The 24,093-nt window shown below is 46.4% G+C and overlaps 1 pseudogene; it reads left to right on the forward strand.

Moving 5' to 3' along the window:
• The first annotated feature begins 1,421 nt into the window (after positions 1–1,421).
• Positions 1,422–22,698, forward strand: LOC119921916 (annotated as a pseudogene).
• Positions 22,699–24,093: the final 1,395 nt, after the last annotated feature.

Below are 24,093 nucleotides of genomic sequence, written 5' to 3' on the forward strand. Positions count from 1 at the left end.
GCGAAGGAGGCGGACAGTGGCAGTGATCCAGGGCTGTGGGTTAGTGGTACGAGAGCGGCGAAGGGAAAGGGGAACGACTGAGTCTAGCTGAGTAGAAAGGGTAGTTGAGAGCAGTAATCTGATCATCAAGACTGGGTAGAGAGGAGAGGGAGGCGAGGTAGGGTGTGAGGCGCTCAGAAAGATGGATGGGGTCAAGAGAGCGGAGATCTCTGTGAGAGAGTAATATGGATTTACAGGGGAAAGGAGTGTGAGTGAGGAGGCAGGTGAGAAGATTATGATTAGAGAGAGGGATTTCAGAGTTGGTGAGGGTGGACACAGTGCAGCGGTAGGAGATGATGATGTCGAGGGTATGACCAAGTTGGTGAGTGGGTGAGGTAGGGCTCCTTTCCAAACTCCTTGAGCGAGTTGTCCACACCCTCCGTCTCCCCTTCCTCTTCTCAAATTCCCACCTTGACTCCCTCCAATCTGGCTTCCGCCCCCTTTCCTCCACGGAAACTGCCCCCTATCAAGTCACCAGTGAACTCCTTCTTGCCCCATCCAATAGCCTCTACTTCATTCTGATCCTCGTCGGCCACTCAGCTCCCTCTTCTCCTGGAAACATCATGAAATCAATAATCTCCACACATACTCTGGGCAGGAAATGCCCATGGCCGCACACCTGGACGCACTAGCCCCTGGGCACTGAGTCCGATTGATTCTGGCCAGAAGTCTGGGCCCAAAGTCAGGTGATGCCCCGCCCACTCGTGACGAGCTACGCCCTCTTGAGACTATCTTCCCCCATGCCCCTCCTCCGTCCTCATCAAGCCCCTCCCTCTACAATGGTGCTCATGGCGATGGAGCCCCCCAGCACCGCCGGGCCCTGTCTGCCTGAGAGAGCAGAACGGGAAACTGTATGGCTACTAGGCTCGAACCATTTGAATTGGTGAAACCTACCTGAATTGACTTCTCAGCGTCTAGCACAGAGTCTGTGATCGATCCCGATCCTAGTGAGGAGCGTCTGTGATTTTGGAGTCGGTGGGGGTCGTCGGGGGGAGAGGCCATGCCACAATGGCCTGTTGGGTTAGGGAGGGTCTCGCTCGGGGCTTCCATGGGGCCTGTTATCCAATGAGCGGTGTTCTCTGTGCAGAAGCAGCAGGGCGTGGAGGGTACAACAGAGTGCTTCCTGTGAGCAGAACACTGGCACTGGCAGAGCACTCCCGGCTGTGAATCAGGCGCGGGCCTCGGTCTAACAGGGTCAGCGGGGAGAGGGGCCTGCGATAGGCCCCTCGGGAGCAACGAAACGATAATGCACGACACAATGTAGGCCCCAGCAGGGACCTATATAACATGGGGAGAGAGAAAAGTGGCACAGAGCGAGGGGCCACTGCCTGTCCCCACTGATGGCAGATTTTCCAACCCATGAATTTCTTTCCAGAGCCGACATGGCAGAGCGGGCCTGGCAGGTGCGGAGCGGGCCTGGCAGACCCAGAGCCAGCAGAGATTCTACATGTGCCGTCGGGACAGGTGGTGAGTCCGATGAGGACGAAAAGTCCCCAGGTGGGACAGGGATTGTGCCCATTGCTCTGAAAGTGTATCTTCTTCAGTGCTTGGTACAGTGGTTGGCACATAGTAACAAAAGAGAAGTAGCCTAGCCTGGTAGATAGAGGGCACACCTGGGATCAGAAGAAGCTGAGTTCTCATCCCGGCTCTGCCACTTTGTCTTCTGGGTGACTTTGGGCAGATCACTTCGCTTCTCTGGGCTTCGGTTACCTCTTCTGTAAAATGGGGATCAAGACTGTAAATCCCGTGTGGGATATGGATTGTGTTTAATCCGATTGGCTGGAATCTGCCTCAGCGCTTAGTACAGTACCTGGCATATTTCATTCATTCATTCAATAAATCGTATTTATTGAGTGCTTACTGTGTGCAGAGCACTGTACTAAGCGCTTGGGAAGTTCAAGTTGGCAACGTATAGAGACAGTCCCTACCCAACAATGGGCTCATAGTCTAGAAGGGGGAGACAAACAACAAAACATGTAGGCAGGTTTCAAAACCGTCAGAATAAATAGAATTATAGGTATATGCATACCATTTATAAAATAGAGCAGTAAATATGTACAAGTAAAATAAATAGAGTAATAAATATGTACAAATATATACAAGTGCTGAGGGGAGGGGAAAGGGGTAGGGCAGAGGGGGTGACGAAGGGGAGGAGTAGAGGAAAAGGGGTCTCAGTCTGGGAAGGTCTCCTGGAGGAGGTGAGCTCTCAGTACAGCTTTGAAGGGAGGAAGAGAGCTAGGTTGGCTTAAGTATGGAGGGAGGCCGTTCCAGGCCAGGGGAAGGACGTGGGCCAGGGGTCGGTGGCGGGACAGGCGATAACGAGTCACAGTGAGGAGGTTAGCGGCAGAGGAGTGGAGTGTGTGGACTGGGCTGTAGAAGGGGAGAAGGGAGGTGAGGTAGGAGGGGGTAAAGTGATGTAGAACCTTGAAACCGAGAGTGAGGAGTTTTGGCTTGATGACATGCCCAGAACGTTTCTGTGCAAAAATAATCCGGACAGCAGAGTGAAGTGTAAACTGAAGCAGGGAGAAACAAGAGGATGGAAGATCAGATAGGAGGCTGATGCAGTAATCCAGTCAGGGTAGGATGAGAGATTGAACCAGCAAGGTAGCGGATTGGATGAAGAGGAAAGGACGCATCTTAGCGATCTTGTGGAGGTGAGACCGGCAGGTTTTGGTGACAGATTGGATGTGTGGGGTGATTGATAGAGCAGAGTCGAGGATGACACCCAAGTTGCGGGCTTGTGAGATGGGAAAGATGGTAGTGTCGTCTACCGTGACGGGAATAGCACAGTGCATAGAGCACGGATCTGAGAGTCAGAAGGTCATGGGTTCTAATCCCGGCTCTGCAACGTCTGCTGTGTGACCTTGGGCAAGTCACCTAACTTCTCTGTGCCTCTGTTACATCATATGCAAACTGTAGATTAATACTGTTAGCCCCAAGTGAGACAGGGACTGTGTCCAACTTGATTTCCTTGCACTTAGTGCAGTGCCTGGCAAATAGTAAGCGCTTAACAAATGCCATAATCATTATTATGTACATACAATTATATTTATGTATCTATCTATATGTATGTAATACAGGTCTGTATATATTGTATACATTACATTATATATATAAACACTTGCCATACAGTAAAAGCTTAATAAATGTCATACAGATAATCAATTTTATAAATAAATATATGTTATATATATATATACATAAGTAATGCATTCTTACCGCACATCAGAAAATCCAAGATGACCCAAATCCTATTTTCAGAACACACGTTAATGTCCTAGGGATCCCAGTGGTTTCCAAGTTCATATTTCATTCATTCATTCAATCACATTTATTGAGTGCTTACTGTAAGCAGAGAACTGTACTAAACGCTTATTTACAATGATTCAAACCACAGCCCAGGAGAAAACAGGAACGTGTCATCGATATTTTGGGAGATATACTCTTTTCAGTTGTGTGGTTTATCCAGACTATGCTGCTTTTTCATATAATTTTGGAAATGCACAGAACAGGTATGTGAACCTCCCCTTGATTTAAAGGAACTCAGTTTGTGCTCAAGAGAAACCTCTTCTAATTCTTGTCAGAATATGGAAAATGGTAAAGCCTATTACTAGTACCAAGCAATCAATGCCATTTATTACATTCTTACTGTGTGCCAAAAACTGCACAAAACACATAGGAATGTATACCATAACAGAATTGGGAGATGTGATCCCTGTCCATAAGGGGCTTATGGTCTACGGTGTGCAGAGCACTGCATTGAGTGCATGTGAGAGGACAATAGAGTCAGGAGATAAGACCCTTGCCCTCAAGAAGCTTAGAATCTATGATGTGAAGACCACACATGTCATTGTCATGAGCCATGACCGATATCTTTGCCCTCCCTGGCCTTCCCCAGATGGCTAAAGATTCACCTCTCCCAGATTGCTGCTCCCCTTGAATGAGATCCTTGGATGCACCTGACCCAGATTTCCCCGGGATGAGAGGCTTGGACACCCTTCACCCAGATTTCTGGTCCCCTGGGGTGAAATCCTTAGATTCACCTCCCCCTCTGGACAGCCCTACTTAACTGGGAGCTCCTACTGGGTCGGGAACTTGCTGACAAGTTCAAAGTGCAACCAAACCACCACGGTATACAGCAGAAAGCATTATTTCATATTTAGTCTAAGTAAAAAAAGGCGAGGGGAGGTGTATGCATACACCCACACACACATTCACGCATACAAATTACGACAAACAGCTACCCATCCAACTGGTTTCCCTAAATTCGTACAGATTCATTCATTCAATTCATTCAATCATATTTATTGAACACTTACTGTGTGCATGAGCACTGTACTAAGCGCTTGGAAAGTACAGTTCAGCAACAAAGAGAGACAATCCATGCCCACAACGGGCTCACGACCTAGAAGGGGGGGAGACAGACATCAAAACAAGTAAACGGTCATCAACTAGCATCGATATAAATAAAAAAAAATTAGAGATATATATACACATCAGAACAAGTAAAACTCCTGAACTCCTTATCTTCCCTCCCAAACCCTGCCCTCTCCCTGACAATCCCATCACTGTTGACGGCACTACCATCCTTCCCGTCTCCCAAGCCCACAACCTTGGTGTCATCCTCGACTCCGGTCTCTCGTTCACCCCTCACATCCAATCCGTCACCAAAACCTACCGGTCTCACCTCCATAACATTGCCAAGATCTGCCCTTTCCTCTCCATCCAAACTGCTACCCTGCTCGTTGAATCTCTCAGCCTATCCCTACTGGATTATTGCATCAGCCTCCTCTCCGATTTCCCATCCTCCTGTCTCTCCCCACTTCAATCCATACTTCATGCTGCTGCACGGATTGTCTTGGTCCAGAAATGCTCTGGGCATGTTACTCCCCTCCTCAAAAATCTCCAGTGGCTACCAATCAATCTGCGCAACAGGCAGAAACTCCTCACCCTCGGGTTCGAGGATCTCCATCATCTCGCCCCCTCCTACCTCACCTCCCTTCCCTCCTTCTACAGCCCAGCCCGCACCCTCCGCTCCTCTACCGCTAATCCCCTCACCGTGCCTCGTTCTCGCCTGTCCCGCCGTCGACCCCCGGCCCACGTCATCCCCCTGGCCTGGAATGCCCTCCCCTGCCCATCCGCCAAGCTAGCTCTCTTCCTCCCTTCAAGGCCCTACTGAGAGCTCACCTCCTCCAGGAGGCCTTCCCAGACTGAGCCCCCTCTTTCCTCTCCCCCTCCTCCCCCTCCCCACCCCCCCATCGTACCTCCTTCCCCTCCCCACGGCACCTGTATCTATGTATATATGTTTGTACATATTTATTACTCTATTTAATTAATTAATTAATTAATTAATTATTTTCCTGTACATATTTATTCTATTCATTTTATTTTGTTAGTATGTCTTGTGTTGTTGTCTTTCTCCCCCTTCTAGACTGTGAGCCCACTGTTGGGTAGGGACCGTCTCTACATGTTGCCAACTTGTACTTGTACTTGTACTGATTCCCTGCATCGATTGCCTGCTGTCTCAAGCTCGTTAAAGGGTGAATCCGGGAATGTGGGGGGGAGGCTAACCCTCTCCATGGGCTCATCTGGCAGTCTTTCTCTTTCCCTACAGCAGGGCCTGCTCCCCTCCTCAAGCCCCTCTACAAAACAATTCCTTTTCTCCAAAATTTTCTCCTCCTCAAACTTCTCAGTAAGACAATTCCGTTTCTCCTCAGATTCCTCCTTTGATATTGTTTCTCACGGATCAAAGTATAGTCTTATTTTTATGGCTATTGATTCACACAACACTTTGTTGTTTGCTTCTATGTAAAGTGACGTCAGGCTTGTAGCCCTCACCCGGTTACTCACAGCCCGGACACTGGAAGTGTTCTGGGGCCACACTCTTGATTCGGTGGAGTGTTGAAGGAACATAGACTAAACCCAAGACCCTGGCATTAACCTGATCCCTGGACCCACTTCCTGAGACTAAATCTTTTACACATGACCTCGACCCCTAATCTACTTCCTCAACTAACTCTGTCAGCAAACACGACCCGCAACTTTCTGCTTATTGCATCCTGCCACGGTGGAGGGACGGTGGAGGGGCCCTCCGGCTTAATGATCTGCAGAATAAAGAAAACCGAAGAAGAAGGAAAACCGGAGAAGAAAGAAAACTGCACTGTCATTACAAGTGCCAGAAACCGAACTAACTATCTGCTAGTAGAAGTCTGGAAGAAGCTCAGTGTTATGGTCAACAAGAGTAGTATAAGAGGAGGGGAAAATTATACCGTGCTATTGCTCACTGTCCTCCGAAGGGAAGGCAGGGGCAGCCCGGGCCCAAGGGACCTCTTAGGCCGGGGACACCCATGCCGGCCAGCCTCGATAAGGACCTGAACTCCGGGTGGGACTGATCATCTCGCGGTAGCAAAACTCTATGCCTTGGTTGGGCGGCGTACAGTTGTGTTCTCGCTACAGCTGAATCTTTGATTAAATTATCTAGTTCCTACGTTGTGGTGATCATTCCCTCGGAGGCCCCAGGACACGAACCCTCTAATATAATCTCGGGTAACGAGTTGGCCACTCGGGACTCGACATCGTTGGTGTCAGACGTGGACTACTCATGTTTTGGGCGCACCGACTGGAATGCACCATCCTTCCTGTTTCACAAGCCCAACCATGGCGTTATCTTTGACTCTTCTCTGTCATTTAGCCCACATAATCAATCCGTCACCAAATCCTGTCGTCCAGCTTCACAACCTCACTAAAACCCGCCCTTTCCTCACCATCCAAACTGCCACCACGTTAAAACAATCACTCATCCTATCCCACCTAGATCACTGCACCAGCTTCTGTGCTGACCTCCCAACCTCCTGACTCCCCCCTCCAGTCTATACTTCACTCCGCTGCTCAATTTATCTTTCTACAAAAATGTTCAGGTAAAGTCCCCCCCTCCTCAAAAATCTCCAGTGGTTGCCTATCCACCTCCTTATCAAACAAAAACTCCTCACCATTGGTTTTAAAGCACTCCATCAACTTGCCCCTCTACTCCTTTTCTCTCCTTCTGGTGCTAACCTTCTCACTGTGCCTCGATCTCGCCTCTTTCGCTGCCGACCCCTGGCCCACTTCCTTCCTTTGGCCCGGAATGCCTTCCCTCTTCAAATACTCCCCACCGCTTTCAAAGCCTTATTGAAGGTAAAAGAGTCCTTGCCAAACTAAGCCCCACTTTTCCCCATCTCCCACTCCCTTCTAGCTCACCCTGACTTTCTCCCTTTGCTCTTCTCCTCACCCCACTCCTAAAGCACTTACGTATATATCTGTAATTTTATTCATTTGTTCTGATGCCTGTCCCCCGGCCCCTGCTAAACTTTGAGCTCGTTCTGGGCAAGGATTGTCACTGTTCATTGTTGTACTGTACTTTCCCAAGAGCTTAGTATAGTGCTCTGCACACAGTAATAATAATAATAATAATAATAGTAATAATAATAATGGCACTTATTAAGCGCTTACTATGTGCAAAGCAATGTTCTAAGCGCTGAGGAGGTTACAAGGTGATCAGGCTGTACCACGGGGGGTTCAAAGTCTTAATCCTCATTTTACATGTGAGGTAAATGAGGCCCAGAGAAGTTAAGTGACTTGCCCAAAGTATCACAGCAAGCAAGTGGTGGAATGTGTTGAAATGATATTAGGTCTTTGCTCAGCAGCAGGTATACGACAGACAGAGGAGGGGGTGAGGGGTGGTGCTGTCTACCAACTAGGTATTTGACTGGATTATGGATGTGCCTGGGCTCCCTTATCTGATTGACCACCATCTTGTTAAAGGGGGCGATTTACAACTTGATAATGAGTTGATTATTCCTTTGGAAGATTTCCCAGTTCTAGAATGCAATCTGAAGCAACCTGGGAGGGCTTGGGGTCTAAACCTGGCCCTGCCACTTGTCTGCTTTGGGACCTTGGGTAAATAACTTCTCTGGGACTCAGTTACCTCATTTATAAAATGGAGATTACGTTTGTGAGCCCCATGTGGGACGTGGACTGTATCCAAACTGATTAGCTTGTACTTACCCCAGCACTTACTACAGTGCCTTTATATGATATGATTTATTAATTTGTCTATATTTTATTTATATTAATGCCTGTCTCCCCCTCTGGACTGTGAGCTCGTTGTGGGCAACGAATGTGTCTGCTTGTTTTTATATTTTACATTCCCACACGCTTATTCATTCATTCATTCAATCGTATTTATTGAGCGCTTGCTGTGTGCAGAACACTGTATTAAGCGCTTGGGAAGTACAATTTGGCAACACGTAGAGACGGTCCCTACCCAACAGCGGGCTCACAGTCTCGAAGGGGAAGACAGACAACAAAACAAAACATATGAACAAAATAAAATAAAGTAGTGACCCAGCTCCCCTGGTCCATGTCTGCCGCAGTCCCACTCTAACCCTAAGGGGTTGGGGGTCAGAAGAACCCTCGACCTCAGGCCTTGCTGCCTACTGAATCTGTCTGCAGCTGCTCCCTGGCTCCCTCCCTCACCAAGCCCTAGAGTCACCAACTTAGTTCAGCATAGTGCTTTACACACAGTAAGCACTCAGTTAATACAGTTGAACGAATGAATGAATGTCTGGCATACAATAAGCACCTAACAAATACGATTAAAAAATAAAACATTACATAACAAAATAAAAAAACTCTGCAGCTTCTTACCTCTTTTGATCAAGACATAGCAAATGGGATATGGTGTCAGAGAGTCAGTAAATCATATTTATCGAGTACTTACTGTGTGCAGAGCTCTATACTTAGAGCTTGGGAGAGTACAACATTATAATAGACACGTTCCATGCCCACGATAATAATAATAATAATAATAATAATAATAATAATAATAACAACATTTACTAAGCCCTTACTATGTGCAAAACACTGTTCTAAGCACTGGGGAAGTTACAAGGTGATCAGGTTGTCCCACGTGGGGCTCACAGTCTTAAACCCCATTTTAAAGGTCACTGAGGTCACTGAGACACAGAGAAGTGAAGTGTCTTGCCCAAAGTCACACAGCTGACAAGTCGTGGAGCCGGGATTTGAATCCATGACCTCTGACTCCAACGCCCCTGCTCTTTCCACTGAGCCATGCTGCTTCTCTAATCATACAATCTAGAGGGGGAGACAGACATTAATATAAATTAAATTACAGATGTGTATCTAAGTTCTGTGGGGCTGGGAGGGAGGATGAATAAAGGGAGCAAGTCAAGGCTATGCAAAATGGAGTGGAACAGGAAAGGAGGGCTTAGTCAGGGAAGGCTTTTTGGAAGAGAAGTACTTTCAATGAGACTTCTAAGAGGGAGAGAGTAATTGCCTTTTAGATATAATAATAATGATATTAATAATAATAATAATAATAATGGCATTTATTAAGTGCTTCCTGTATTGAAAGCACTGTTCTAAGATCTAGGGAGGTTACAAGGTGATCAGGTTATCCCACGGGGGCTAACAGTCTTAATTCCCATTTTACAGATGAGGTAATTGAGGCTCAGAGAAGTTGAGTGACTTGCCCAAAGTCACACAACTGACAATTAACAGAGCAAGGATTTGAACCCATAACCTCTGACTCCAAAGCCCGTGCTCTTTCCACTGAGCCAAGCTGCTAGGAAGAGCAGAGTGATATGAAAAGGAAGGACATCCCAGACTACAGGCGAGATATGGGTGAGAGGTAGATGGCAAGATAGATGAGATCGAGATACAGTGAGAAGGTTGGCATTGGAAATAGGAAAATGAAGTCTTCAGGAAGATGCCAAGAGAGCTGGACCTTGTGTGTTTTGAAAGGCCACTTGAATGGACACCATCTCTACTGCTGAATGATTCCCATTATTAAGTGGGTGTTATCTATATAGACCTGCAATGCAGATGAGCTGGCATTTGTGGATAATATTTTCATCCATGCATTCTGTCAGAATTAATGCATTAATTTGGGCTAAATCTGTGAAAAGCCCTTGAAGAAAGGTTCTCTGTGGGTGCAAAATATTCCTTCCCCACAAAATGTGGTCGCTGGGGGGCAAGGGTTGGGTAGGTTTGGGAATGGAACAGGGAACATCCAGGATAGGACTTGTGAATCTGGAGTAAACTGTCCATCAGAAAGACTCTGGCCAATCACGCAAGCAGGAAGGCAAGGTTGGAGTGCAAGCCCAACATTTGCCTGAATTTAAGGAGAAATCTGTTAAACTGAGAGCAAAATAGAACATTCAGTAAAACCAAGTGCACTTACCATACATAATAAGATCAGATGTTACATAAACCTAGAATGGATTAGTTTTGGTAGGACCTGTGCTCTCTTCATCTTTGTTTTTGTTTTCTGAACTGATAATTTTGCTTCCTGTTGCCAAGATGTTACACTGGCTATTTTCCTAAAGGAGCATTCTGCTTGTCAGACTCAATGCTTTTGTCCTCTACATTGTAAGCTTGTTGTGGGCAATAAATGTGTCTACTAACTCTGATATATTTTACTCCACCGAGCACTTAGTACAGTGCTCTGCGCAGAGGAAGTGCTCATAAATATCATTGATTGATTTTGTCTATGAAAGACATTATCAACCTAAAGTGCCCATTGATGTTCTTTCTACTTGACAAATCTGTGAAATCAGAGATACAAAAGTCAGGCAAGCAAGTGAGCAATCTCTTTTTCTTGAAATGCCCAGACAAATGAGCTGGAAAATTTCCCTCCAAAATTATCTGAAAAATCTTCTCAGCTACCTTCTCCAAATCACCAGGCGACATTTGGTTGCAAGGTACCTGTGACTGGCAATTTGACGATGGTCATAAGAGAAACAGAAATGATTTCTCTTTTGGGATCAAAATCCAGTGAAAATGCCTTTTTCCTTCCCTGCATCTATACTCATTTTTTTAAAGCAAAATTCAATTTGGTATCATCTTGGGCAAACCTTCCGCAAGGGGAGACTGGTCATATTCCCGTGAGGCTGATTAGACAGAACGTTACGAGGTTCCTGAATATCTGTAGAATCCAGTTAAATGTGAGAGGAGAAACAGTGTACCTAATGAATCTGCTTCAGGGCAGACCTAGAGCAAGGATGGACAAATCGAGTCTGGTAGAGATGTTTGTCACAGTCCCAGCAAAATATATTCTTTCTCACTGACTTGGAAAGGTCACCAAGTTTTTAGTGCATTTAGAAGTCCCCCTTCATAAAGGATCTAGATATTCTGAGAGGAGGATCTTGAGCTAATATTGCAGAGAAAGATTGGCAATGAAAGGAAATTGGACTAAAATTCGTTGCTGCTCTAAATCTGGACTTCACTCCAAGAAAAGACACCTCAGGTCAAGTTTAGGCTTATCCAGAAGCCATCTGGGTTCTTATGGAATCTCAGACCTGATGCCTTTCTAGTTTCTAGGATTTTGTACCTTTGGCGGGGATAAGGAAACAAAGCTGGAAAACATGGTTGTGGCTGGAATGGAGTGCCCACTAGTTCTTTTACGTTACCATTTTAGGCTGGTGCCTGTTCTACCTCAAGGACTATGTAATTGGAGCAAGCCATTGCTGAAGTTGGGTGAACAGGGAACAAAGGAAGAAATCCACATCTACGAAGGCATAGAAAGCGAGTGTTTGGATAGGGTTTGATCACTCCTCCCAAGGAAAAAAGTCACACTTTGTTTTCATCTTGGAGAAATCAGGATACTGTAAATTGATCAATTTACTGAGCACCACTGTACTAAGCACTTGGTAGAGTACAATCGAATTAGTAGACATGGTCCTTGCTCTTAAGGAGCTTGCATTTTAGCAGGGGAAACAGATACTGAAATAATGTAGAGAGAGGAGTAAAGAGGAAAAGTGGAGGTGTACATGAATTACTGCTTGAATAATTTATTATAGAAGATATGGACATAAGTGTTATAGAAGCTTGAGTTTGTTAGGTACTCAGGTGGCATTGAAGTGCTGAGACGTCAACTGAAGGAAATATAGCCTGAGTACAGGAAATAATTAATTGGAGTAGATCTCTTTGTCGGAGATGTTATTTCATTAGCACTTTGAAATTGAGGAGTTTGAGGAAGTGGGGGAGGGGGTTCTGTAGGATTTGCAGAGGGAGGGAGTTCCAGGAAGAGAGAAAAACATGAGAAAGCGATCCCTAGCAGAAGAGACAAGAATGAATCATCGTCTGGAAGGAGCAAAGAGTCCTAGTTGGGAGGGAAAAGAGAATGAATAAGTAGGAAGGACAGATTTTATTGAGTGTTTTAAAGCCAGTGATTAGGAGTTCCTGCTTGATGCAGAGAGGACTGGAGAACCATTGGAGGTTTTTGAGGAGTGGAGAGATGTGGAAGAACAACATATTAGAAAGATCAACATTTTAGAGAATGTTGTTTTAGAGCATTCCCTCCCATGCTAGTTGACTGTTCCCTCCCCTCCCCAGGTATCTCTGCTCCCTGATCCCCCTTAACTGGCCCACCCTACTCCAGCTCTTAATAGTTTGTATCTGCTCTCTGTGGCATCATTATCTGCCAATTCTATTATTGCCGTAGCATATTGATTGCTTAACTACACCCTGTGATGCCTTCACCTACTTTTATCATTGCTACTGTTTTATTGCTTCTGCATCTCAATTGTTAACCCCCCGCTGTACTGTCACTCGCCCTGCTGACCTCACCATGAACTTTCAGTTCCCTTGCTCCCAACTGCCATTCCCATTCCTCACCTTCCCCTTCCCCTCTCCCACCCAGCTGTTTCCCTCCCTCTCACCCACCAAGACCACTCCCCCTCACCCCCTACCAAGGATTCCTCTGTACCAGCGCAGGTCCTCCGCCTCTCCCTCCCGGCCCCCTCCCTCCCCTTCTCCCCGCCCCCACCCCATCCCAGTTCTCCTTTCCCATCGCCACCCCCTTCCCACTCTCCCCGCCCAGGCCCCCGCCAACTCATCCCTATCCAAACCCTCCCCACCCCTCGCACCCTTCCCCCTCCCTCCCCACCCTCGACAGCCGCTGCCAAGTGTGGCCTCTGGAACCCCCGCTCCGTTTTAAGTAAGACCCCTTTCATCCTGGACCTTTTCCTTTCCAGTTCTCTACTCCTCCTCGCCCTAACTGAAACATGGCTGTCGCCGGACGACACAGTCTCTTCTGCTGCTCTCTGCAGTGCAGGCCTCTTCTTCTCCCACTCCCCCAGACTCACCGGAAAGGAGGAGGTGTCGGTTTCCTTCTCGCCCCCCAATGTCGCTTTCGCACTATCCCTCCTCCCCCTTCCCTTTCCTTCCCTTCCTTTGAAGCCCACATTATTCGCCTCTACCACCCCCTCCAGATTCTTGTAGCCGTCATCTACCGCCCTCCCGGCCCCACTTCCAACTTCTTTAACGACTTTGACCCCTTCCTCACCTTCCTTCTCTCCTTCTCCATGCCCACTCTGATCCTCGGAGACTTCAATATCCACATTGATATCCCTAACGACTCCTCTGCCGCCCGCCTTCTATCTCTCCTTGACGCTGCCAACCTCTTCCTCCACCCCACCTCGCCCACTCACCAACTTGGTCATACCCTCGACCTCATCATCTCCTACCGCTGCACTGTGTCTACCCTCACCAACTCTGTAATCCCTCTCTCTGATCATAATCTTCTCACCTGCCTCCTCACTCACACTCCTTTCCCCTGTAAATCCGTATTACTCCCTCACAGAGATCTCCGCTCTCTGGACCCTACCCATCTTTCGGAGCGCCTCACACCCCACCTCGCCGCCCTCTCCTCTCTACCCAGTCTTGATGATCAGATTACTGCTCTCAACTCTACCCTTTCTACTCAGCTAGACTCACTCGCTCCCCTTTCCCTTCGCCGCTCTCGCACCACTAACCCACAACCCTGGATCACTGCCACTGTCCGCCTCCTTCGCTCTTATGCTCGAGCTGCCGAACGCTGCTGGCGAAAGTCTAAACACCATGCCAACCTCGTTCACTTCAAGTTTATCCTTTCCTGTCTTAACTCAGCCCTCTGTTCTGCCAGACAAAACTATTTCTCCTCCCTTATTGACACCCATGCCCATCACCCCCGCCAGCTCTTCCGTACATTCAACTCCCTTCTCAGGCCCCCGGTTCCTCCCCCTCCTACTTCCCTCACCCCCAACGATCTGGCCTCCTACTTCATTAACAAAATTAAATCCATCAGGTCCGACCTCCCCAAAGTCTCTTCCCCCATTTCTCCATCACCCCGGCTCTCAACACTCTCTGCTACTCTCTTATCCTTCCCAGCGGTATCCTCAGAGGAACTCTCCTCCCTCCTCTCAAGTGCTACTCCGGCCACCTGTGCTTCTGACCCCATTCCCTCTCGTCTTATGAAATCTCTCGCTCCATCCCTTCTCCCCTCCTTAACTTCCATCTTCAACTGCTCACTCTCCACTGGTTCCTTCCCCTCTGCCTTCAAACATGCCCATGTCTCTCCCATCCTAAAAAAAACCCTCTCTTGACCCCACCTCACCTTCTAGTTATCGTCCCATATCCCTCCTACCATTCCTTTCCAAACTCCTTGAACGAGTTGTCTACACGCGCTGCCTAGAATTCCTCAACGACAACTCTCTCCTCGACCCCCTCCAGTCTGGCTTCCGTCCCCTTCATTCCACGGAAACTGCCCTCTCAAAGGTCACCAATGACCTCCTGCTTGCCAAATCCAACGGCTCATATTCTGTCCTAATCCTCCTCGACCTCTCAGCTGCCTTTGACACTGTGGACCACCCCCTTCTCCTCAACACGCTATCTGACCTTGCCTTCACAGACTCCGTCCTCTCCTGGTTCTCCTCTTATCTCTCCGGTCGTTCTTTCTCAGTCTCTTTTGCAGGCTCCTCCTCCCCCTCCCATCCCCTTACTGTGGGGGTTCCCCAAGGTTCAGTGCTTGGTCCCCTTCTGTTCTCAATCTACACTCACTCCCTTGGTGACCTCATTCGCTCCCACGGCTTCAACTATCATCTCTACGCTGATGACACCCAGATCTACATCTCTGCCCCTGCACTCTCCCCCTCCCTCCAGGCTCGCATCTCCTCCTGCCTTCAGGACATCTCCATCTGGATGTCCGCCCGCCACCTAAAGCTCAACATGTCGAAGACTGAGCTCCTTGTCTTCCCTCCCAAACCTTGTCCTCTCCCTGACTTTCCCACCTCTGTTGACGGCACTACCATCCTTCCCGTCTCACAAGCCCGCAACCTTGGTGTCATCCTTGACTCCGCTCTCTCATTCACCCCTCACATCCAAGCCGTCACCAAAACCTGCCGGTCTCAGCTCCGCAACATTGCCAAGATCCGCCCTTTCCTCTCCATCCAAACTGCTACCCTGCTCATTCAAGCTCTCATCCTATCCCGTCTGGACTACTGCACCAGCCTTCTCTCTGATCTCCCATCCTCGTGTCTCTCTCCACTTCAATCCATACTTCATGCTGCTGCCCGGATTATCTTTGTCCAGAAACGCTCTGGGCATATTACTCCCCTCCTCAAAAATCTCCAGTGGCTACCAATCAATCTGCGCATCAGGCAGAAACTCCTCACCCTGGGCATCAAGGCTCTCCATCACCTCGCCCCCTCCTACCTCACCTCCCTTCCCTCCTTCTACTGCCCAGCCCACAACCTCCGCTCCTCCACCGCTAATCAATCAATCAATCAATCAATCGTATTTATTGAGCGCTTACTATGTGCAGAGCACTGTACTAAGCGCTTGGGAAGTACAAATTGGCATCACATAGAGACAGTCCCTACCCAACAGTGGGCTCACAGTCTAAAAGGGGGAGACAGAGAACAGAACCAAACATACCAACAGAATAAAATAAGTAGGATAGAAATGTACAAGTAAAATAAATAAATAAATAGATAAATAGAGTAATAAATATGTACAACCATATATACATATATACAGGTGCTGTGGGGAAGGGAAGGAGGTAAGACGGGAGGATGGAGAGGGGGACGAGGGGGAGAGGAAAGAAGGGGCTCAGTCTGGGAAGGCCTCCTGGAGGAGGTGAGCTCTCAGCAGGGCCTTGAAGGGAGGAAGAGAGCTAGCTTGGCGGAGGGGCAGAGGGAGGGCATTCCAGGCCCGGGGGATGACGTGGGCCGGGGGTCGATGGCGGGACAGGCGAGAGCGAGGTACAGTGAGGAGATTAGTGGTGGAGGAGCGGAGGGTGCGGGCTGGGCAGTAGAAGGAGAGAAGGGAGGTGAGGTAGGAGGGGCGAGGTGATGGACAGCCTTGAAGCCCAGGGTGAGGAGTTTCTGCTTGATGCGCAGATTGATCGGTAGCCATTGGAGGTTTTTGAGGAGGGGAGTAATATGTCCAGAGCGTTTCTGGACAAAGATAATCCGGGCAGCAGCATGAAGTATGGATTGAAGTGGAGAGAGACACGAGGATGGGAGATCAGAGAGAAGGCTAGTGCAGTAGTCCAGACGGGATAGGATGAGAGCTTGAATTAGCAGGGTAGCGGTTTGGATGGAGAGGAAAGGGCGGATCTTGGCAATGTTGCGGAGCTGAGACAGGCAGGTTTTGGTGACGGCTTGGATGTGAGGGGTGAATGAGAGAGCGGAGTCGAGGATGACACCAAGGTTGCGGGCTTGTGAGACGGGAAGGATGGTAGTGCCGTCAACAGAGATGGGAAAGTCAGGGAGAGGACAAGGTTTGGGAGGGAAGACAAGGAGCTCAGTCTTCGACATGTTGAGCTTTAGGTGGCGGGCGGACATCCAGATGGAGATGTCCTGAAGGCAGGAGGAGATGCGAGCCTGTAGGGAGGGGGAGAGAGCAGGGGCAGAGATGTAGATCTGGCTGTCATCAGCGCTAATCTCCTCACTGTACCTCGTTCTCGCCTGTACCGCCGTCGACCCCCGGCCCACGTCATCCCCCGGGCCTGGAATGCCCTCCCTCTGCCCCTCCGCCAAGCTAGCTCTCTTCCTCCCTTCAAGGCCCTGCTGAGAGCTCACCTCCTCCAGGAGGCCTTCCCAGACTGAGCCCCTTCCTTCCTCTCCCCCTCGTCCCCCTCTCCATCCCCCCATCTTACCTCCTTCCCTTCCCCATAGCACCTGTATATATGTATATATGGTTGTACATATTTATTACTCTATTTATTTATTTATTTATTTATTTTACTTGTACATTTCTATCCTATTTAATTTTGTTGGTATGTTTGGTTCTGTTCTCTGTCTCCCCCTTTTAGACTGTGAGCCCACTGTTGGGTAGGGACTGTCTCTATGTGTTGCCAATCTGTACTTCCCAAGCGCTTAGTACAGTGCTCTGCACATAGTAAGCGCTCAATAAATACGATTGATTGATTGATTGATTGATTGATTAGAGAACCAGTGTGGCCTGATGGATAAAGCACGGGTCTGGGAGTCAGAAGGACCTGCATTCTAATCCCTGCCCTGCCCTTAGCTTGCTGCCTGACCTTGGGCAAGTCACTTAACTTCTTTGTGCCTCAGTTCCCTCATCTGTAAAAAGGGGTTAAGGTTGCGAGCCCACTGTGGGACATAAATTGTACCAATCTGATTAGCAACCTGATTAGCATGTATCTACCCCAGCATTTAGTATAGTGCCTGGCACATCGTAAGCACTTAACAAATACAATAAAAAATGATGCTGGGCTCAGAGTGAAATATGGATAGAACAGGGGAGCGACTGATGCAACTGTCAATCCATGAGTGTGTCTCTGAGAGGGACTATCTTGCGAGCTACTAGCTAAAGTAGATTATCACATGAGCTATTGAGGTTGGGGGATAATACTATACAGAAAATTATCCACTTTAATATTACACATTTAACAAATACATCTCTTCCATTCTGGCTGATCATTACTTCAATGACTTTTTATTCATTTCATTAAAAGAAACTTTATTCTAACTCTTATTGGCCCGCAGTTTTCTCTAATGAAGATCATGTCTGGAGACTGTAAAATCCATATGAATGTCCGTTTCTCCTTCATGTGCTTATATAAAGGCAGCTAATTGGAAAACCACATACTTTGTGCACCAATAAGCTCCACAAAACTGTGAATAAAATTAGGAATTGACCTAATTTGTCCCAAACCTGAAACCAGTTACGAATCCAGGGAACAGTTATGTGTTTCTATTGCAAATCTCAGATGTAAACAGGTGCTCAAAATGCCTTTTTCACTGCATTTATGTGTAGCCCTTCAGAAATATTGCCCATATCTGTACTCTCCCAAGCACTCAGTGCAATGATCTGCACACAGTAACCAGTTGATCAATCAACCACATTTATTAAGGGTTTGCGTTGTGCAGAGTACGGTACTAAGGGCCTGGAAGAGTACAATGTAACAGAGTTAATAGATACATTCCCTACCCACAATAAGCTTGCAGGCTAGAGGAACAGACAATATAAATAAATAAATTATGGATATGTACGTAAGTGCTGTGAGGCTGAGGGAGCAATGCAAATCCAAAGGCAAAGGTGACACAGAAGGGAGTGGTAGATGAGGAAATCAGGGCTTATTCAGGAAAATCAACGAGGCTTTGAATGTGGGGAGAGTGATTGTCTGTTGGATATGAAGAGGGAGGGCATCCAGGACAGAGGCAGAATATGGGCAATAGGTCGGCAATGAGATAGCTGAGATCACGGTACAGTGAGTATGTTGGCATTAGAGGAGTGAAGTGTCTGGGCTGGGTTATAGTAGGGAGGAGGAAGGTAAGGTAGGAGGGGCAAGGTGATTAAGTGTTTTAAAGCTGATGGTAAGGAGTGGGGAATCATAGACTGAATGTTTTGTAGAAAAATAATCTGGGCAGCAGAATGAAGTATGGATTAGAGAGGAGAAAGATGGGAGGCAGGAAGGTTAGCAAGAAAGTGAATACAGTGATCAAGATGGGATAGGTTAGTGCTTGGAGTAACATGGTAGCAGTTTGGATGGAGAGGAAAAGGCAGATTTTAGCGATTTTGTAAAGGTTGGATTTAGAGGATTTAGTGACAGATTGAATATGTGAGTTGAATGAGAGAGTTGAGTCAAGGATAACACCAAGCTTATGAGCTTGTGAGACAGGAAGGATGGTGGTGCTGTGTGCAGTGATGGGAAAGTCATGGACACGACACGGTTTGGGTGGGAAGATAAGAGAGTGCTGTTTAGGACATGTTATGTTTGAGGTGTCGTTGTTACATCTAAATAGAGATATCTTGAAGGTAGTAGGAAATATGAGACTGCAGAAGAGAGAGATCTGGGTTGGAGGTATAGATCCGGGAATTATTGTCATAGAGATGGTAGGTAGTTGGAGCCATGGGAGAGAATGAGTGGGACTGGGTGTAGATGGAGAATAGAAGGGGACCTAGAACAGAACCGTAAGGGACCCCCCACAGTTAGGGGATGTGAGACAGAGGAGAAGCCTGGGAAACAGATTGAGACTGAGCAGCCAGAGAGATGAGAACCAGGAGAACCAGGAGAGTAGACATTCAATACATTGATTGATTGATTGATGTAAAGAATGGGTGGGCATTGAAAGTTTGAGAGAAAGGTTGCAGGATGTAGGATACAAGGAATCTAAGGAGTTGATAATTATTAAAGAGGGAGAGCAGGAAGTGGGGAGGGTCAAGCGCAATGCGTTAAACGATGAATCCTACACATTTCCATGTTTTCCTCTGGGAAGCAGAAGCCCAAGAGGGGATTTAGTAGAAACCTATGCCTGGAAGGAGAGGAGTAAACTCCTAGGTATGTTCTTGTTGTGACTGTTCTTGTTTCCGAAAGCACTACTCTCCCCAACTTCAAAGACTTCTAAAATCAGATCTCCTCCATGAGGCTTTTACTGACTATGAACTCACTTCTTCAATTTTCCCTCTCTTCTGCATTACCTGCACTTGGGTCTCTACCCTCTAAACACTTTGACATTCACCCCTGCCCCAGAGCACTTATGTGCATATCCTTCTATCATTTATCTTAATGTCTGCCTCCCCCTCCAGTCTGTAAGCTTCTTGTGGGCAGGTATGAGGTCTACCTAATCTAGTCAGTTAATCATATACTTTTGAGCATTTACTATGTGCAGAGTACTATACAAAGCACTTTGGGAGGATACAGTATAGCAATATAACAGACACATTCCCTGCTCACAACGAGTTTACAAACTCTATTGCATTGTACTCTCCCAAGCATTGAATATAGCACTCCAGGCACTCAATAAATATCACTGATTGATTGATTGATCGATAATAGAACAAGAAAGAGCATTCAATATCCTTAATTCAATAATTAACCCCTTATTTTGAGAATAAAAAAGTAGAGAGATTGTAGTTTTATGGATTATGAGCATTATCAGGAATCTTTGTGACCATTTGCTTCCTCTCTCCAATAGAGCCCCTTACCTATAAGGAAGTATCTCTGGAGTGGAATCACATAAAAAGGATTGTCTGAAAGAGGAACGTTTAGTTGTCTAACTTGTGCCATTGGAGGCATTCACAGTGAGAGGAGGGAATAAACTTAACCTGACAGTACGTACACCTTGTCTACTAAAAAGAGACAACACTTTTCTAAAGCAAACAATTCAGCAAGCCGATTCGTGGCTTAGTGGAAAGAGCACGGGCTTGGGAGTCAGAAGTCGTATATTCTAATCCTGGCTCCGCTACTTGTCAGCTGTGCGACTTTGGGCAAGTCACTTAACTTCTCTGTGCCTCAGTTACCTCATTTGTAAAATGGGGATGAAGACTGTGAGCCCCACGTAGGACATCCTGATTACCTTGTATCTACTCCAGCACTTAGAACAATGCTTGGCACGTAGTAAGAGCTTAACAAATTCATTATTATCATTATTATTGTGATCATCCCTAAGTAAAGCAAAACGGCTTCTGTTGGGAGCTCATCAGTCAATCAATCACATTTACTGAGCATTTAAGGTGTGCAGAACACTCATGATGATGATGATGATGATGGTAGTCGTTATGTGCTAACTATGTGTCAAGCACTGTTCTAAACGCAGGGGTAGATACAAGGCAATTAGGTTGTCCTACATGGGGCTCACAGTCTTCATCCCCATTTTACAGGTGGGGGAACTGAGACACTGAGGACTTAATCGATTTGCCCAAGATCACATAGCTGACAGGTGGTGGAGCCGGGATTAGAACCTACGACCTCTGACTCCCAAGCCCGTGCTCTTTCCACTAGGCCCCGCTGCTCCTCAGGCACTGTACTAAGTACTTAGGAAAATACAACAGATTTGGTAGACATGTTTCCTGCTCACAATGAGTTTACCATCAAGAGGGGGAGACAAACATTAATTATAAATAAAAAATTACAGGTAGGTACATAAATTCTGTGGGACTGAGGGAGGTGTGACTAAAGGGTGAAAATCCAAGTGAAATGCTACCAGTGGTACTAATCATGCTGGTTGACAAGCTCTGAACTAAGTGGAAAGAATACTGGATTCAGCATATCGAAGCAGTCTCTGCAGCAGTCTGCAGAGAGTAAGCACTCAGTAAATACCATTGATTGATTGTTACTTGGCTTGATTTTTCTTTCTGTCAAATGGGACCAAGGTGTTTCAAGAATGAGTGAAATGTTAAGTAATATAAATGAAGTACCTTGGGTTCCATGGAAAAAAAATGGTGCTAAAGAAATTCAATTATCTTAATCTTTTCAAGTAAACCAGTTCTCTGTTGTGCATGCTCACCGGTCTGATCATCACCAGCACTGAATTGATGGAAAAAAGAACAATGTGACCGAATTCCTTCTCTTGGGACTTACCCGGAATCCAGAGTTGCAGAAAAGTTTATTTGTTTTGTTTCTAATCATTTACCTGGTAACTCTTTTGGGAAACCTGCTTGTGGTTATAACCATCAAGGCCAGTCAGAATCTCAGCTCCCCTATGTACTACTTCCTCTGGTACTTATCTTTCATAGGTGCTTTCTACTCCTCTTTCACTACTCCCAAAATGATTGTAGACAGCCTGTCTGCTAAAAAAAGTCATATCCTATGATGGCTGTATGGTCCAGCTCTTTCTATCACACTTCTTTGGAAGGACTAGACTGTAAGCCCATTGTTGGGTAGGGACCGTCTCTATATGTTGCCGACTTGTACTTCCCAAGCACTTAGTACAGTGCTCTGCACACAGTAGCGCTCAATAAATATGTTTGAATGAATGAATGACAGCGGTCATCCTTCTCATTGTGATGGCCTTTGGTCATTACATGGCCATCTGCAAACCCTTGCACTATTTGATCATCATGAACCGGCAGGAGTGTGTCCTACTGGTGGGGGTAGCCTGGGTATTGGGCTTCTTTCATTCAATAATTCAAATTCCCATTCTATTCCGGCTGCCCTTCTGTGATCCCAATGTCATTGATCCTTTTTTCTGTGACATGTACCCTTTGTTGGAACTTGCCTGCACAAACACCTACATCGTGGGCCTGTCAGTGGCTGTCAACGGTGGCCTGATCTGCACTGTCTGTTTCCTCACGTTGGTCGTCTCCTAGATGGTCATCTTGAACTCCCTAAAAAGTTATAGTTCAGAGGGAAGGTGCAAAGCCCTCTCCACCTGTGGCTCTCACGTCAAGGTTGTCATGCTGTTCTTTGTTCCCTGTATCTTCACCTACATGAGGCCTGCCTCCACCTTCCCCATGGACAAAACAGTGGCCATATTCTATGTTTTCAGTACTCCCATGTTATACCCCTAGATCTACACTGTGAGAAATGAGGAGGTGAAAAATGTCATGAGGAAGATATGGAGCCAAATAATGACTTCAGGAGATAAGTGAATCACTTTCTGAGAATTACGTTGTTTTTTTCAGTGGGAGAAGGAAGAAACCAGTGGGTTCTTCAAGTGCTTTAAGGAAAATGACTGTGGCATAATCTCTTCTAAAAGAACCATACTTGAAGGTTTTAATGTATTTTGAATTGTCGGAACAATGAATGCCATTTCCTGTACATGTTTAAGTCTTCCTTCTCATTATACACCTTAATTAAAAAACTCCTTTTAGTACATTCTAATGGTAATTGGAATCCTCTTAAGGGAAGAATAGAAGGGAAAGCAGATAGTTTTGGTAAATGAGAGAACACTCAGAATTATATACTCAATAAGTGAAATCAATGTGTCCAGGGTGACATAGTAATGACTTTATGGGTGAAGGAGAAGAGAGAGTTTTTTGGGTATTTGGATAGATTTGAAGCAGCAGAGCCAATATTCTGTGATGAAGAAGGAAGGAGCAAAACCTTAGGGACCACCTGGACTTGGGAAAGTCAATAAGAATGTCCCATGCCTGCACAAGTGGACCCTGCATCAGCTTTTTAATCACCAAAATAGCCACCCACTTTCAGATGAAACAAAACCCATCTTGAATATACTCCAACACACAAATAGCTCTTGATGGGCAATATTACTCTTTGACTGTGAAACCTGAAAGTCATTCAGATTATTGTTGCTATACATAATGTAGAATGGTTATCTCACCATCACTAAACACAATACTAATAATTAGAAGAATAATGAAAATAATGACAATTGTGGTATTTGTTAAGTGCTTACTATGTGCTAAATGCTGTACTGAGCCCTGAAGTAGACACAGGATAATCTGATTGGACAGTTTCTGTCCCACAAAGAGCTCACAGTCCAAGTAGGAGGAAGAGCAGATATTTAATTCCCATTTTACAATTGAGGAAACTGAGGCACCATGAAGTGAAGCAACTTGCCCAAGGTCACATTTCGAACAAATGGTAGAGTCAGGATTAGAACTCATGTCTTCTGACTCCCACATCTGTGGTATTTACACTAGGCCATGTTACTTCTCCAAATCCAATCCAAATTTAGTTTAGCAATCACATAAGTTACCAAAAATGTTAGTTAAATTGTCCAGATGGTTTGATGTCCATCTTCTGGAAAATTAAAATTCCTTCAAGAGGCTTAATGATGACCTTCTGTAGCCCTGTCAGAGCAAGCATACCCTGTGTGTGGCTCAGTGGAAACAGCACGTGCTTTGAAGTCAGAGCTCATGGGTTCAAATCCTGGCTCTGCCAATTGTCAGATGTGTGACTTTGGGCAAGTCACTGAAGTTCTCTGTGCCTCAGTTCACTCATCTCTAAAATGGGGATTAAGACTGTGAGCTCCCCGTGGGACAACCTGATCACCTTGTAACCTCTCCAGTGCTTTGAAAAGT

The sequence above is a fragment of the Tachyglossus aculeatus genome, unplaced genomic scaffold, assembly GCF_015852505.1.
Source record: "Tachyglossus aculeatus isolate mTacAcu1 unplaced genomic scaffold, mTacAcu1.pri SUPER_32, whole genome shotgun sequence".
Classification (NCBI taxonomy): domain Eukaryota; kingdom Metazoa; phylum Chordata; class Mammalia; order Monotremata; family Tachyglossidae; genus Tachyglossus; species Tachyglossus aculeatus.